We start from the raw sequence: 15,610 nt of genomic DNA, 5'->3' as shown, positions 1-15,610 counted from the left end.
TTTCTATTTGACAGGCATGATGCTTGGTCAGGTTTAATTCAAGGCTGACATAGTTTGCACAGCTGTACTAATAAAAGGCAATTGTTGGAAAATAATTAGAATGGAAGCATTGCCACTGTAGAAACTTCCTTCACTTTGCTTTATAATTAATCAAATTCTTGACAGCTATTTTCCATCTTTGAACTTATAAAAGTAGTTACTCTGGAGTTTAATGCTATTCTCCATTATATGAATGATTCTGCCATCCCTAAATCAGTACTTATAACCTTACCTAGGTAAGGTTACCTAGGGGCACCTGGGTGGTTCAGTCAATTAGGCATCCGACTCTTGATTTAGCTCAGGTCATGATCTCACAGCAACAGCTTGGAGCCTGGTTGGGATCCTCTCTCTCCCTCTCTGTCTGCCCCTCCTCTGCTCACTCTCTCCCTCTCTCTCAAAATAAATAAATTAATTAAAAACAAAAACCTTACCTAGTGTTTTACTGAATTGCTGTGCAAGTTAAATGAGATAATTCATGTAAAGTATTTAGCATAATCTCCAGAACATAAAAAGCACATAATAAATGTTAGTTTTCAGATATCCAGTTTGTAACCTATTCACAAAATACAAGGGAGTATCTGTCATTTTATGAGGATTTGTTTTTATTTTTAGAAAACATCTCATATCTACTTTTATGCATGTTTGGTTTCACTGGAATCTGGAATATCTATGGAGAAACCATTTTAAAATCATTTATACATTCATGATTTGAATGTTAGGGTAAAGCATATGAAAGAGCTGGGTTAATTTAGCATCTCATTCCAATATATCTATTGAAAAGAAACAATCTTCAGACTATAAAATAGAGGGTTATGGATAGATGAATAAATCTACTGTTTGATGAGGAGAATAAATTTGAATCATTTTCCTTGACATACTGTCTGCTATTCCTTACTGAATGGGAGATAGCTTTCTCATTTACTGGGAAGCTCTGATTTAAAATTTTTCACAAAGTCTGTATGTTCCTGGAGAAACTAACTCCTGAGCGCCATAATGATGAAGTAATCTCACCCCTCAGAAACCCAAACCCTGGATTTCTCATTTCAAGTAGTTCACAGGTACAGCGGAGGCTAAAAGCTGTTGATGCACAAGAAATGCTTCGTCTTACCCAACTAATTATTTACTACCCACTGTGAGTTATGCAGCATACATCAGAATATATATTTGGGCTGCTCAGATTTATTTTTCTTTCAATTATAATTTTATCTGTATTCCAGAGGGCTCAGCTTTCAATTAAGTAATGCCCTATTATTTCTTTATAGGCGCTTTTTTGTGTGTGTGTCTGCTTATTTGCTAATTTTCTCCCCTTTTAATAGACAAGAATAGATTTATCACTTTGAGTCTCCAGAGACTTTTTTTTTTTTTGTAAGTATGGTATTTCAGACATGGAATGGCTTTGTTATATTTATAGTTAAGAAAACTAAGATCTAGAGAGGTAAGTGAATGGTCACAAATCACGAAGTAATTAGTGACTCAGTTTGAACTAGTCTCTATTTTCTAACTGACGTGATAAGCACACAGTCCTGCTAGTTATACTTAAATATGTTTTTCAAACTGCTCTCCCCTTCATCATCAATATTACTGCCACATATCAGACCATAATCTTCTCCTATAAAACCTTAATCAACTTAATCTCAAGAGGTCTTCCCACCTCCATTTGTGCTATTTTATAGCTATTAAATATATTGGTATATAATCCCTTTTCCTCCTTCTCATTCTTCAAATTATAATCTTAGATGAGACATTCAGTAAGACCAAAACCAGAAACAATATATGAAAGTTGATATGTCTAGGTATATATTTTTAAATTCTCTAAACCTCTAGCATAACAAAAGCAAAAGATGAATGATATAATGGAAAAACTATATGCAGTACATGCAGCATATGGCTGATATCCTTAATTTCCAAAGAATCCAATGAAATAAAGAAAGAAGAGGTGATAGAGAAATATGAGAAAGATTTGTCAACTAGATTTTATTTATTTTTTATTTATTTTTTTTAACGTTTATTTATTTTTGAGACAGAGAGAGACAGAGCATGAACGGGGGAGGGTCACAGAGAGAGGGAGACACAGAATCTGAAACAGGCTCCAGGTTCTGAGCTGTCGGCACAGAGCCCGGCGCTGAGCTCAAACTCACGGACCACGAGATCGTGACCTGAGCCGAAGTCGGACGCTTAACCGACCAAGCCACCCAGGCGCCCCTGTCAACTAGATTTTAAAGCAATGGCGACGTGAATGACAATCCCTCTATTCCTTTCTCATCATGTAATCATATCTGGTTGGGTTCAGTTAATCTTTATAAAACCCTATAATGTATGTGCTGTTATTCCAGTTTGTGTTTGAGGAAAATGAGTCTCAGAAAGTGATTTTTCCAAAGTATGTTCCAGTGAGTTCATGGGTCTGAGACCATATGATTATTCAGGCCAGACCAGGGGTCTGAGATACCTTTAGGTTTTAAGTGGTCAGAGAGCCTGAGATATTGTAAGATGTTTATAATATATATATTTTTTAAGGATGCCAATTTTTGAAATTCATTGTCCCAAAATGCTTAATTGGATTTGACCTCATTTACTATGCAATTCCATTTCTTTTCATATGGACACAAAAAGCAAACTTGTAAAACCTACTTTACCTGAGAAATGGTAACAAATATCAGTTCTAGCATCTAATTTCAGTTTTCTTGAAATTAGAAAGGGTGGTTTCAATGTCCACCACCCAAATTCTGAAGGCATACATAAAATTCATTAGGATTATATGAAAATAAAACAATTTATGTGAGAAAAAAATAAGACTAGATACTTGAAGACAAATGGAAACATCTTTTGATTTTTAACAATAATAATTATCTTGATTAACCAAAATAAACAATAAAAAATGTATTTGACTTTGATGGATGAGAAGATGTAATTCTTTCAGTGACATTCCTTATTTAATCATTTATTTTGCCATTTGTTATTTGATTTTTCAAATAGTCATTTCTCATCTTAAAAGAACTTCTAAAAGGATGCAGAAGATCCTGTGTATATATTTGATATTATTTTAACAAAAGAGAACATTGAAAAAGTTTGAAGACATATTTCCTCTTTAAATACTACCTTATGGACTTTTTTTCTAATCAACCCTAATTTTGCTTTCTATAATAAAGCTTAAAAACTTTTGAATCTCTTTCTAAAATTAAGCATCTCTAGGCAAGGTTCATAATTATGCCAGTCTTCAAAATAAAAGTTTTCAAATGTTAACATATCATATCTAACAGAGACCTGTAATTTATTCTGAAATTCTAACTAATAATCCAAAAGGAATAGAAAAACCATAATGGACTTATTTATCTACATCAGATATTTTAAAATTTAAACACATGATGAAGTAACAATCTCATTTCATCAAGTAAGAAGTATATTCAATTTCATTAGAAATGGACCAGCCACTTAGTATCGCCACTGGCTCAGGCATGCAGAGGAAGTTTAATTTTCTCTTTTGTGTTCTGCGTGACTCCTTCCCCACCTCCTTGCACACCTGGAGTATTATAATCTTGTAAACGCAACATTACATTACATTCCCTCCTCTGTAACTTCCTCTCAATCAAAACAAACACAATAGAAAAGAGAGTTATAAATATTCCCCATGGCAACATTCTTCCAACAGCTTATCGGCTCACTAGGTGTCATACTGTCCAATAATCTCAATGTAAAATATCTTTACAAATGGGTCCTGTAGATTCTTTACACCATGAAAATCATTAGCAAGGATAATTAACTGAACTGTGGTGATGAATAGAGCTGCATTTCTGATCAGTGTAATGAAGAACAGAAGCCACTAATTACAGATACAGAGCCTTGAAGCTGCCGAGAAATGTAATTTGACATTGCTGCCCAGATTCCACACAGCCTAATATAAGTGCACAATTAAAACAATAAAGTCTTCCCATGGATAATGCTTTTGGGATCATTCCAGGTGTAAGAAAATGGGCCCATCCGCACAAAGTGGCTTGTGATCTAGTAAGTAATGCCTTAAAAAAAAAAAAAAATTAAAGCTGCCTAAATGTTTTGTTATGTACGCTCATCACAACATTGACCTTCTACTGGCTACCATATACTGGTAATTTCTTTGAATTTTCAAAAGTTTATATAGACTTGCATTTTTATACGCACTACAGAAACAGTATAACAAGACTGCATCCACAGAACCACTTAGAATGGTCTGTTCTTTGGATACAAGGAAGGCATTTTTTTCAGCAGATAAAGTAGTAAGTTGTAGAGCAGAATTTCCCAAAACTACATGAGACTCCTGTTAAAATTCTTATTACTGCAAAGTACCCTAGGCAACCAGAATATATTCTAGAAGAGGGGGGCCTGGGATAGCGAGAGCTCCAGATCATTCTTATCAACAGGCAAGTCTGGTGCAGTAGAAAGAAATTGAGTTTGGACCTTAACCCTTGTTCACTGAATCCCAAATCTGCCATTTAATAGTTGTGTACCCTATTGAAAGTCATTTCTTCTGAGTCGCAAAGACTCTTTATTTGTAAAATATGGAAATATATCACTTCATTGGGTACATATTACAGGTGTATAAAAATTGTGTATCAGTTCCCTACTTTGTTCTCACCTCTAAGGTTCTTTCCTTTAATAAATCTACACAGCCTTTAATAAATAAATTATTTATTAAATAAATAGCCTTTCCTTTATTTATTTATTTATTTATTAAATAAACAGCCTTTCCTTTAATAAATCTACACAGTAAGGAAGCTATGAGAACAGCATCTGCTTCACAACTTAAAGCACCTCATAGGGTAGATGTCAGATAATTAGTCTTACTATAAAGAGGAGAGAGTAAATTTAAAAAGACAGCCTTCTATCGTGTGCCTGGACATCGTGTCTGACAATATCAAATGAATGTATCTGCATAGACAGTGGCCTTCTTCCATCATAGCTTTAGAATCTAGTAGCTGGTTTCTCCACTCTCAAATCAAGAGAATTTTAGCATAAAGTAGGGATTTTCATCCATTATATGAAATATCTTATGATAAAATTCTGCTAGTATAAAAAATTCAGAATACGTCAAGTAATATTAAAGATGAAAAATGTTCATCATTAAAGAGTTATCATACACAGTCTCAAATATCCAAACCTTTAGAAACAACTTCTCATTATTTTCATGGGGCACAAGAACATATTTTGGATTCCACTACCATATTTTAGAGTCAGACCAAACAGATAATAATCGTAATAAAATGCTTATCACTGAGTTATGTTTTATGATTATCTTCTGGACTCTGATAAGATTATAATTGATATGCTAAATTCCTAAAAATTTTTAATAAGAAGCCATAATGGACAGAAGTTTACTCCTTAAAAAAATGTGATCTTATTCCCCAAAAGTATAGCCTTTATCCCTCACCTGTAATAATATATATGTTTACTTAACCAATATTTCTTGATGACACATATACAGAACAATTGGGGTAATATAAAGATTATTTCGACACCAAAGAAGTCATAGCTTCTTTAGTTCTACAAGTTATGCATATACATTTTTACAAAAGAGTTCACAGATGAAGAAATATGTAACTACCTATGTGAATTCAGAGGAGAGCTAGATTATATACACATGGGATGACCAGCTGGGGACTGTAACACTTCACAACTTATTTAATGGAGCAGTCAATTCATAGCCAAATGAAAGCTACCAATGCCAAGAGTATTTCACAGTCTTTGATTAATATTTATATAATTTCCTGATGTACCTACCCAATAGTAAAATTAAACTCTCTCCAAAAGGAAGCTAAGCAACCAATTAATAAAAAGTATCTTTAGTTATTCTTCAGCTCTTTTTTACTTAATATTTCACAACTTCAACACCAAATTATTTTTATTTGTGTTTTGATAATAAAAATTTCATCTATATAAAGCTGTTTATTATATTGTTCACCTCTTATCAAACTGATTAATTTTCACTCTCATGCAAAAATGTCTTCTTACCATAGGCTTTACTACCTGCATTATTTTTTAATCCTACCATTTGCAAAGAAATGTGGTAACTCAATGAACAAATATTTTTGAGCACCTACTTTTTGCCAGTCTAGGCCTTTGTGATAAGTTAATGAACAAAAGAACCCACAGAGCTTACCTATTACAGGAGAGAGACATGTAATAAATAAACATACAAAAAACCCATGTAACCTTAGACAGCAATAAGTTTGATGGAAAGAGTAAAGGAGATGAAGACTGTGGGAAAGTACCGTGCTAAGTAGAATTATCATGATAGGCCTCCACAGAATAGTCACACTGGAAAAATGTGGAAGAGGTGAGGGAAACAACAATCGAAGCACAGACAAGAGCTGGTGCCAGAACCACAAGGTAAGAGCATATAAAATGTATTGTTAAGGGTGATTTTTAATATCAAATAAATTAAAAATAGAAATCAAATCTCAGGGGCACCTGGGTGGCTCAGTCGGTTAAGTGCCCGACTCTTGATTTTGGCTCAGGTCATGATCTCATGGTTTGTGGAATGGAGCTCCTTATGGAGTTCAGTGCTGACAGCATGGAGCCTGCTTGGGATTCTGTCTCTCTTTCTCTGCCCCTCCCATGCTTACACTTTCTCTCTCTTTCTCTCTCTTAAAATCAATCAATCAATATTAAAACAGACAAAAAAGAAATGAAACCTCTATGTCAGGACCCATGCAAACTATGGCTACAGAGGTTCTAAATTAAATTTATTTTATTAGTTCAGAGCTTTAGGTCTCAAGTCAAAACATACATGTTCATGTCTTTGTTCAATGAATACTATTAGCCCTCTTCCGCCCTGAAAAGGAATCCACAATTTCCGTCCATAAAAAAGCTATTTCTTCACAAGTATCAGGAGCCTTTTTTGAGATGGAAGACAACAAAGAAAAATGATAGGGTGATCACGGCATATCCTGAACATTTGAAACAATACAGGAACAGAACTGGAAAACAAAGTGTCCTATTTCAATTTGTTAATAGTCATGATATCCCTTACACAGAACCACTGATATCCTCACCTACCAGCCTTTTTCAGGTATATCCTTTTAAAGAAAGCAAACAAAATGTCAATTTTATAGTTATTCTGCCTTCCTCCTAGGCTTAAAGATTACTGCATGTCTATTTTAAAAAGTACGAAAAGACAAGAAACAATAATACAGTAGTCCCTCCTTATCCATGTTTTTGCTTTCTGCAGTTTCATTTACTCATGGTCAACCGTGGTGAGAAGCAGATGATCTTCCTACTGACATTATCATCAGAAAGTCAATAGTAACCTACCACCTACATTACTCACCTCACTTCATCTCATCAAGTAGGCATTTTATCATCTCACATTATCCCAAGAAGGGTAAGAATAGCACAATAAGGTATTTTCAGAGAAAGAGAGATGACATGCACACAACTTTTATTAGAATGTATTGTTTTAATTGCTTTATTTTATTATTAGTTATTGTTGTTAATCTTGCTGTACCTAATTGATAAATAAAACTTTGTCATAGGTATGTATTTATGGAAAAACAACATAGTATATATAGGGTTTGGTACTATCTGCAGTTTCAAGGATCTCCTGAGGAGTCTTGGAATGCATCTCCCATGGATAAGAGGGGACTACTGCATAAGGTTGAGGGTTGTAAATACTAACAGCAAACCTAGGTACCCAAGGTAAAATAATTGAAGTGGACATAAAGCAAAGCTTTGAGCTTTCGAGAAAACTGTAAACAGAAAGTTTAAGGTTCCATCATTCTCACAATATAATAATAAAAATAAATAAGAACATTTTCTGCTCTGAGCTTCAGTTCCTTTCTAAATGTACTATTTTATATATGTCTATCTTACTATTCACCCATGGTAATTTATATGTCTATTAAAACAGGGAACACTACAGAGGTCTGACAATAGTTTATTGCTTTTTCAAAGGCTAAGAAAAGTATTTTTAAAGATCTATATATTGTAAAAAATTCAAATATGATAACTGTGTCTGGCATATAGTAAATATTCAATAAATGTTAGCACCTTTCTCCATGCCTTAATTTTCTTCACTCATTTTCATTTTATATATACAACTAATCACACTACTCTTTGGAGATTTCTATGAGGTTTTCCCTTGTGCATTAAAAAAGGTGTTGAAATAACATTTGATAGAAATTTTCTATGTTAACATCAATAGTGTACTGCTTATGCCCCTAGGCACAGATATGCAACACCTCTCAGGGACTCATTTATTACCATATCCAATTAGTTTATTTACCATAATTAATTGTTTGTCAGTTTGCTATTTGAAACCTCAAGCTTAAACTGTACAACAAGAAATTTAGAGATACTTGTAGGAACACTGAAAAGCTTAGCTTGAGAAGAATATGAAACCAGCAAGGTATAGATACCTCTTAAGGAGGTAGGAGATAAAAAAGGCATAAAGCTAAAGAGGAGATCATAGTCAAGGCTTCAATACATATGTTGAATCATTATGTTGTATACGTGAAGCCAATATAATGCTAGCTGTCAACTAAATCTCAATTAAAAATAATAAACAAAGGAAAAAAAAGTAGTTCACTATCACTACTATGTCCCCACTTCACCCTGTCTGTAATAGAGAAAAGTGTTTAACCCACTAATATTTCAGTTATTAATTGTAGAGAAGCATTTGAGTTTCAGTTATATACAAAAAGCCAAAACAACTTTTTGAACACCCTATCTCATTCAATCCTTGCTTTATATGTTTTATATTTTAAAGGCCTGCGATGTAAAAATATAAAAAGTTTAGAAAATCATGAGAAAGGAACTAATAAAGTCAGGATCAACATTAACAGACAGAAAGGCCTACACTGAAGTCTTGAGCAGGCACAGAGACATACCAAAATGCTGACTCTAAACTTCCTGATGGCCGAAGAAGTTGGGTTAAAATTTAGAGACACAGTATTTATAAGATTAGGGAAGTGAGAAAGGAGTGGGGGCTGTGTTCAAAAGAGATATACCTTCTACTGATAGCGAGGCCTGAGAAAAATGTCTCCTTTGGGATACTGTAAAGAGGAAGCTGTTCCATACATTGACTGATGTCCCCAATAACACTGACACAAAAGAAAAGCTAACAAGTTCCTTATGATTGTTTCTTTTAATGTCCATAACATAAGTTAGTGATAAAATGCCCTAGTGCAATTTCAGTAAAAGCAATTTTATCAGGGGCCAAGCATTGACATCCAAGTATATAGATCCCTGGTGGTCTCAAACCCAGATTTAGTCCCTTGAGATCTAAGAGAAAATATAACCTTTTTAGGTGTACAGAGTACATTCATCATGATGGGAAGAATGTCTTTATTTCACTCTTTCTAAAATTATAGGATTGAAAATTTTTTTAAAAAGGTAATTCCCCCAATTAAGCTTCAATAGAAATAATGCCATACTTCTATAAACTATGTGAAACAGCATGATGGTTTAATGATCCTTTCTCCAAAAAGGGAATCACCGTGGGAAATTTCTGGTTTGATTTTTTCCTTCCTAAGGCCAGAGCAGTAGTAGCATTTTTATCTGTCCATATTCTCTACCAAGGTTCACTTTGAAGATTTCAAAGGCAATGTTTGGAAAATGAAAATAGCACTCATTTTTATTCCTTTTCAGTTCAGGTCAGCATGTAAAAATGGCAATCCTTTCAATCCCAGAGAAAAATACTTTTAGACAAACTATGTAGGTATTCTTTTTTTCCCAAGAATAAATTAAAAGTAATGTGGAGGAACTATTATAGATAATGCATTGGCACAGTAGGGCACTAAAAACAGAGCAGGTGGAAACCATCATAGTTCTCTACGAATTTAGACTTTGTACATTTAAAATGTGACACATTTAATGGAAGCCTTGAGGGCAACAATAAAATTAAATAATATACTCAAAGATAAAGATTTTAATTTTTCTTTTAATAATAGTTATTCTACATATTGCCAGAGACTATAAATTAGCAATAGATTTATTTAGGGTACTGATATTTTGCATGAAATATATCCTCCTTATATGAACACATTTCAGTCCCAATCTTTTTCCAGTATCAAGGGATTGCTGCTTTGACAAAAAAAAAAAAAAAAAAAAAGAGAACATGAAGATCATATAACACCTAGTAGAGGTTTCCCTGGCAACAAAAATTTCCCATTCATCTTGCAGTTTCAGTGGTTTCATTCAACATCCTGTCACCTCACTGAATAGCAGGGTGATGAAGAGGAGGAAAATTATCAGGGTTATCCTTGAACTAGGGAGTAATGTATTTTAAACAAGGGCCCAGCAATTAGTTTTAGTTAACCTAATGTATGTCCCTGTATATCTTTTCTTTATTATTACTATGTTTTCTCGTTACAAAATCTCTGGAGAGAGAATTCCTTACAATAAGTTGTTTATTTAAAATTCTCAGATTTGCATTTTATTGCTAACATAGGAATTACTTTTCCAATAACTCGCAGTAGATTAATATGTAAAGTTTTACACGTTTATATGTTCTTATACACATAACAAATTCCCCAGAATGTTATTAGTACTGTATCATACCACAACTGACTTGACAACATGTAAATCTAAATAAACCTTTTATATTTCATGTATAAAGGCCATTAATATAAACCTTATTGGGTTTCCATAGATATTATCTTAAATAATCTTTATGCTTTATTAGCAGATTTTCCTGAATGCTTTCTAACTCTACATACATTTAGATTAATCTAATTTGTGTAACTCCTAAGAGAATCTCAGAATCACATTCAAATTCTAGATTTTATAACTAGCCTGGATTTCAGATTCTGAAATCCCAAAGTCTTTGAAAAACAAAACGTTCTCTAATTTAATTTAGGGCAAAATTTGACTTTAATTAACTATGATACTATATATGTAGTCTCTATTAATCACATTTAGTTGGATATTAATATAATTCACAGGCAAATATGTATTCACCCAGGTTTCTCAATGTATATATTACATATGCAATTTATGACCTTTCTGAAATACAAAAAATTCTGACTTTTGTTCCCATGGGATAGTGGGCCTAGATAGATAAATCACCCTGGACAGATAAGAGCATCAAATGGATAATTTGAATATAAAGTAAGTGGAGTAGTTATTTTAACTTCCTACACGAAATAATGAATTATGAATCCATACTAATATAAATAAATCAATAAACAAAGAGAAAGCTCTCCTTACAATAGAAAACTAACATATATAGGTGTACATATATATACAGATTTATATACAATATATTATACTCTATGAAAATAATATAATATATAATTATAATATCAATATATTAATATATAATTTTAGATAATATAAATACACAGCAAAGCACATATTTTTACATACATACATATGTATATATAAAATTATAAAATCAATGGTTGGTAACACTTGTGGGTAAACATTTGATGAGCAGTAAGATATTGACATAGTTTCAAAATATCTTTGTACTATTTTTAATAGATTACATAACAAAATACAGTAATTTTAGAGCGGAGAAACCTACTAGATACCACCTTAATGACCAAATTTAGCATCACAAATACCAAGATAAACCAAAATCTTTTTCCTCTCAAACAAGAAAGACAAAGAAAAGCTGAGGAACAAACTTCCCAGATTATAGAAGAAACATGACAGGCGAATGTCATTCCAGATCACAGAATTTTGATAAGGATGACCTCTCATGAAATTTACTCCAGTCAAAATAAATAATCTTGAAAATTATCAAGTGTGTGAAAATAGTGCTAATTTTTAGTGCAAATAAAAAGAACATTCAGTTCTCTCTAAGTAAATGCAACAAAGGGAATTATTTAATGAGGGAAGTTAAAAAGTGCCTTTTCTTTGGCCATTAGCAGCTGGGAATAGTGGAAGGAAAAGAAACAAATATATGAATATAATGGAGGAAAGTGAGAAACAGCAAAAGAAGAGGAAATACAGGCAGTATGGTGAGGGAAATAAACGTCTTCTAAAAATAATCAGTCCTAGATATCCAGGAAACAACTGATTGTATTATTGTATAAAACATAGGTTTTAGTCAATAGGAAAAAAAAAGTTTGAAACAGTTATATTTAAGAATATTTAAGTGACTCATTAGGTATCAAAATGTTTGAAAGCATTAAAAAGTAAAGCAATTTTAAGTAAAAAAATGCATATTTTATGAGAAACAGACCCTTGATGATTTAAAGAGCCAACACTGGGTCTCAAATATATTTTTCTGATAAGATATTTCTGTTGTGAAGGATTTTACAAATTGTTATGTTAGCTTTGTTAAAAAAAAAAGGGGGGGGGAGAGTCAGAAGATTTTCATTCTGCAAAGAAATGGGAAAAAAATGAGTCTTTAGATGTTACTTCTTCCTCTATATTTTTTTGCTATAATGATATGACCATCCACCAAGCCAAAATTTGAGATTGACTTTGTCCCCAGAATCTCCTCATTAAATCAGTCACTTAGACATGATTAGTCTTTTCATTCACTGCTACATACTTTCCACTACCTTCAACTAACTGAGACATCCTTAGTTCAAAAATTTGTAATTTATCAGGGTGCCTGGATGGCTCAGTCTGTTGAGCGTCCAACTTTGGCTTGGGTCATGATGTCACGGTTCATGAGTTCAAGCCCCACGTCGGGCTCTGTGTTGACAGCTCAGGGCCTGGAGTCTGCTTGAGATTCCCTGCCTCCCTCTCTCTCTGCTCCTCCCCTGCTCACACTCTGTCTCTCTCTCAAAAATAAATAAACATTTAAAAAAAATTGTAATTTATCTAGTGAATTAATTACTTACTTTCTAAATTGTTTTTCTGGACTCTAACTCTACTTCTTTCTTATTAATGCATCACCTACATACCTTAATTTTTTTTTCTATTATATAAAAGTAAACTGATGCCTTCCTATTGCAGAAATCTCTTCAGTGGCTTTCCACGGTTTGTGTGATATGGTTCAAATTCACTACCATGGCCTACAGTTTTGAAAAACAAAATTCAAAGTTCATATATATGAAAATTCAGATGCTTGAAATTTCAGTTATCTTATAAGCCTTATAGTCATACATGATCACTGAACAGAGATGATCGGTACTACAAGTATAAAATTGTGTGTTTTGCAATTTTTGGTTTGTACATTATAACAGTAAAAGTTTTTTTATTGAGGATTTAGGAAGAAGATATATAAAGTATAATAAAGAGAAAGGAAAGAAGAGGAAATATGTACTAATACATGCTCATTTTAACAAATAACACCATGGAAGATCTAAATTTTCTTTGTATGATTATTAAGATTAATTATCTGAACAATAATTTTCACGAGGTTGTTATGTTAGCACTCAAGTTACATATATGTCTAATCACGAGCATAAACATTCCAAAAATTCCATGCTACATTTTTGTAGCTAAACGTATTTTTCTAATATATTTTTATTCACACCATGCCCTTCAGTATAGAAACAGATACTGAATTTGTCCACATTTATTTAGTCTTTCCTCAGCCTTATCAACTCATGTGTCTTATTGTTAGCTCAGTGAGCTGGCACTAGCTTTGCACCTCGGGATGTTTACTCTGGCTAATTTAGCCACTGAACTTGTGATGTCTGGTGTTTGGCAATAAAGTCCCAGTTGGAGTTTCTAACCAACAGCGGTTTGCATTTAGTTTCTGAATCTCTGTTTTACAATCTTAGTACCTTCCCTTCCAATCTCATGAAGACAATTGCTCCTAGCGATACCTGAACCTGAAATGAACTGAAAATATTTTACAGCTTTTCAACTTGCCAGCAGTAGAAGAAAAATTCATACCAATCCCAGCACTCTGAACAGCTGTTGCTATAAGGTGATGCTGCTAAAAAATCCCAAAATAGAACAGGCAAATACCATCCCTGCGAGGGTTCTACTATGTTTTGGAGATCTCCAGCTGGAAACTTAATTGTAATTTAAACAGAGCATACAGAAACAGCTTTCCTGAATCTCTTCACCATACTTTTATTGAATCAGATAATTTAATCAATAAGTCACAATACACTCTAATGTGGTACTAAGTAATATTCTAGGAGCAGAGAAATTTGATCTTTGCTGCCTATTATTTCCATCTTCCTGCACTGCACTCCTCTAGGATTTAGATAATATATTTCTCCATTCTAATCAAGTCTTTAAATACTTGCAATCTATTTCCTTTCTTGTGTTAATGCTCATCAGCCAAAGACAGTTAGGAACACACCTGGGCTTATTCTTGTTTGCAGCAAGAAAGGCAGGGAGAAATACGCAATGTCTTGGTAAGAAGGTGTATTAGAGTTCTCAAGAGAAGCAGAACCAAAAGGACAAAGAGGACATGGAGACAGACATAAAGGTGGATTACAGAACTGGCTCAGGCAATAATGAGGCCAAGAAGTCCCACAATCAGCCATCTGCACATCTGCAAGCTAGAGAACCAGAAAGCCAGTGGGGTAATTCAGTGCAAATCAGAAGGCCTAAGAACCAGAGAAGGCAGGTGGTGTAAATCCTGGTGAGAGTCCAAAGGCCTGAGGACCAGGAATGCCCACTGTATGAGGGAGAAGATGTCCCAGCTCACGGGGGGGTGGGGGGGGGTGGGATTTATCCTTCCTCTGTCTTTTTGTTATATTCAGGCTCTCAAAAGATTGGAGGATGCTAACCCACACTAGGGAGAGTTCTCTGCTTTACTCAGTTCACAAACTAAAATGCTAATCTCTTCCAGAAACACCCTAAGAGACACACCCAGAAATAATATTTTACCAGCTATCTGGATATCCTTTAGCCCAAACAAGTTGACACATAAAATTAACTATCATAGAGGGTATGATAAAGAGCCTATTACAGGGGCATCTGGGTTGCTCCATCAGTTGAGTGTCCCACTCTTGATTTTGGCTCAGATTGTGATCTCACCATTGGTGAGACTGAGTCCTTCATCGGGCTCTTCATTGACAGCACAGAGCCTACTTGGGGTGCTCTCTCCTCCCTCTCTCTGCCCCTCCCCTGCTTATTCTCTCACCCCCCCCCACCAAAATAAACATTTCTTTAAAAAAAGAGCCTATTACACAATTTAGGTTTTGATTATTTGGTGAAGAGTTTAAGGAAGCAGGACTTTGTCCTGGCTTGTCTACTATCTAGAGGTGGGGACAATTGAATAATTGAGTATCTCAAAGAATCTTATGTATTGAAAGGATAGGCTAAAGAGAGGCTAATAATATAAGTAATTTTAAGAAGCAGCAATTGCTCATATTAACCAGGGAAGGGTTATACTTAGTATCTTGTGGCTTGGACCATGCTTCACCTATGTTCACACATGGTAATAAAGTGGTCTCATTTTTGTCTTTATCCATTATGGTTTCAGAATGGTCTTACCTAACTTTGAGATTCCATGAAAAAATTTATGTTCAACAAGAGACTCAAAGACCTATGTTCTAGGTTAGCTTCTAGCACCACCAAGGCCTGGCTGAAAGTACCAGGCCAGGTCCAATATGTCTAGGGCTTACTCTTTCTTACTTGTTTCTATTAAAGAATGTTAATAGAATGTTAAATAGTAAAGTATAAAATGTAAAAAAAAAAAAAAAAAAAAATTGAGAATTCCCCATAGAGGTATTTA

This window comes from Panthera uncia (assembly GCF_023721935.1).
Source record: "Panthera uncia isolate 11264 chromosome C1 unlocalized genomic scaffold, Puncia_PCG_1.0 HiC_scaffold_3, whole genome shotgun sequence".
Classification (NCBI taxonomy): Eukaryota; Metazoa; Chordata; class Mammalia; order Carnivora; family Felidae; genus Panthera; species Panthera uncia.
The sequence above is the reverse complement of the archived record's forward strand: the minus strand, read 5'-3'. Positions refer to the sequence as shown.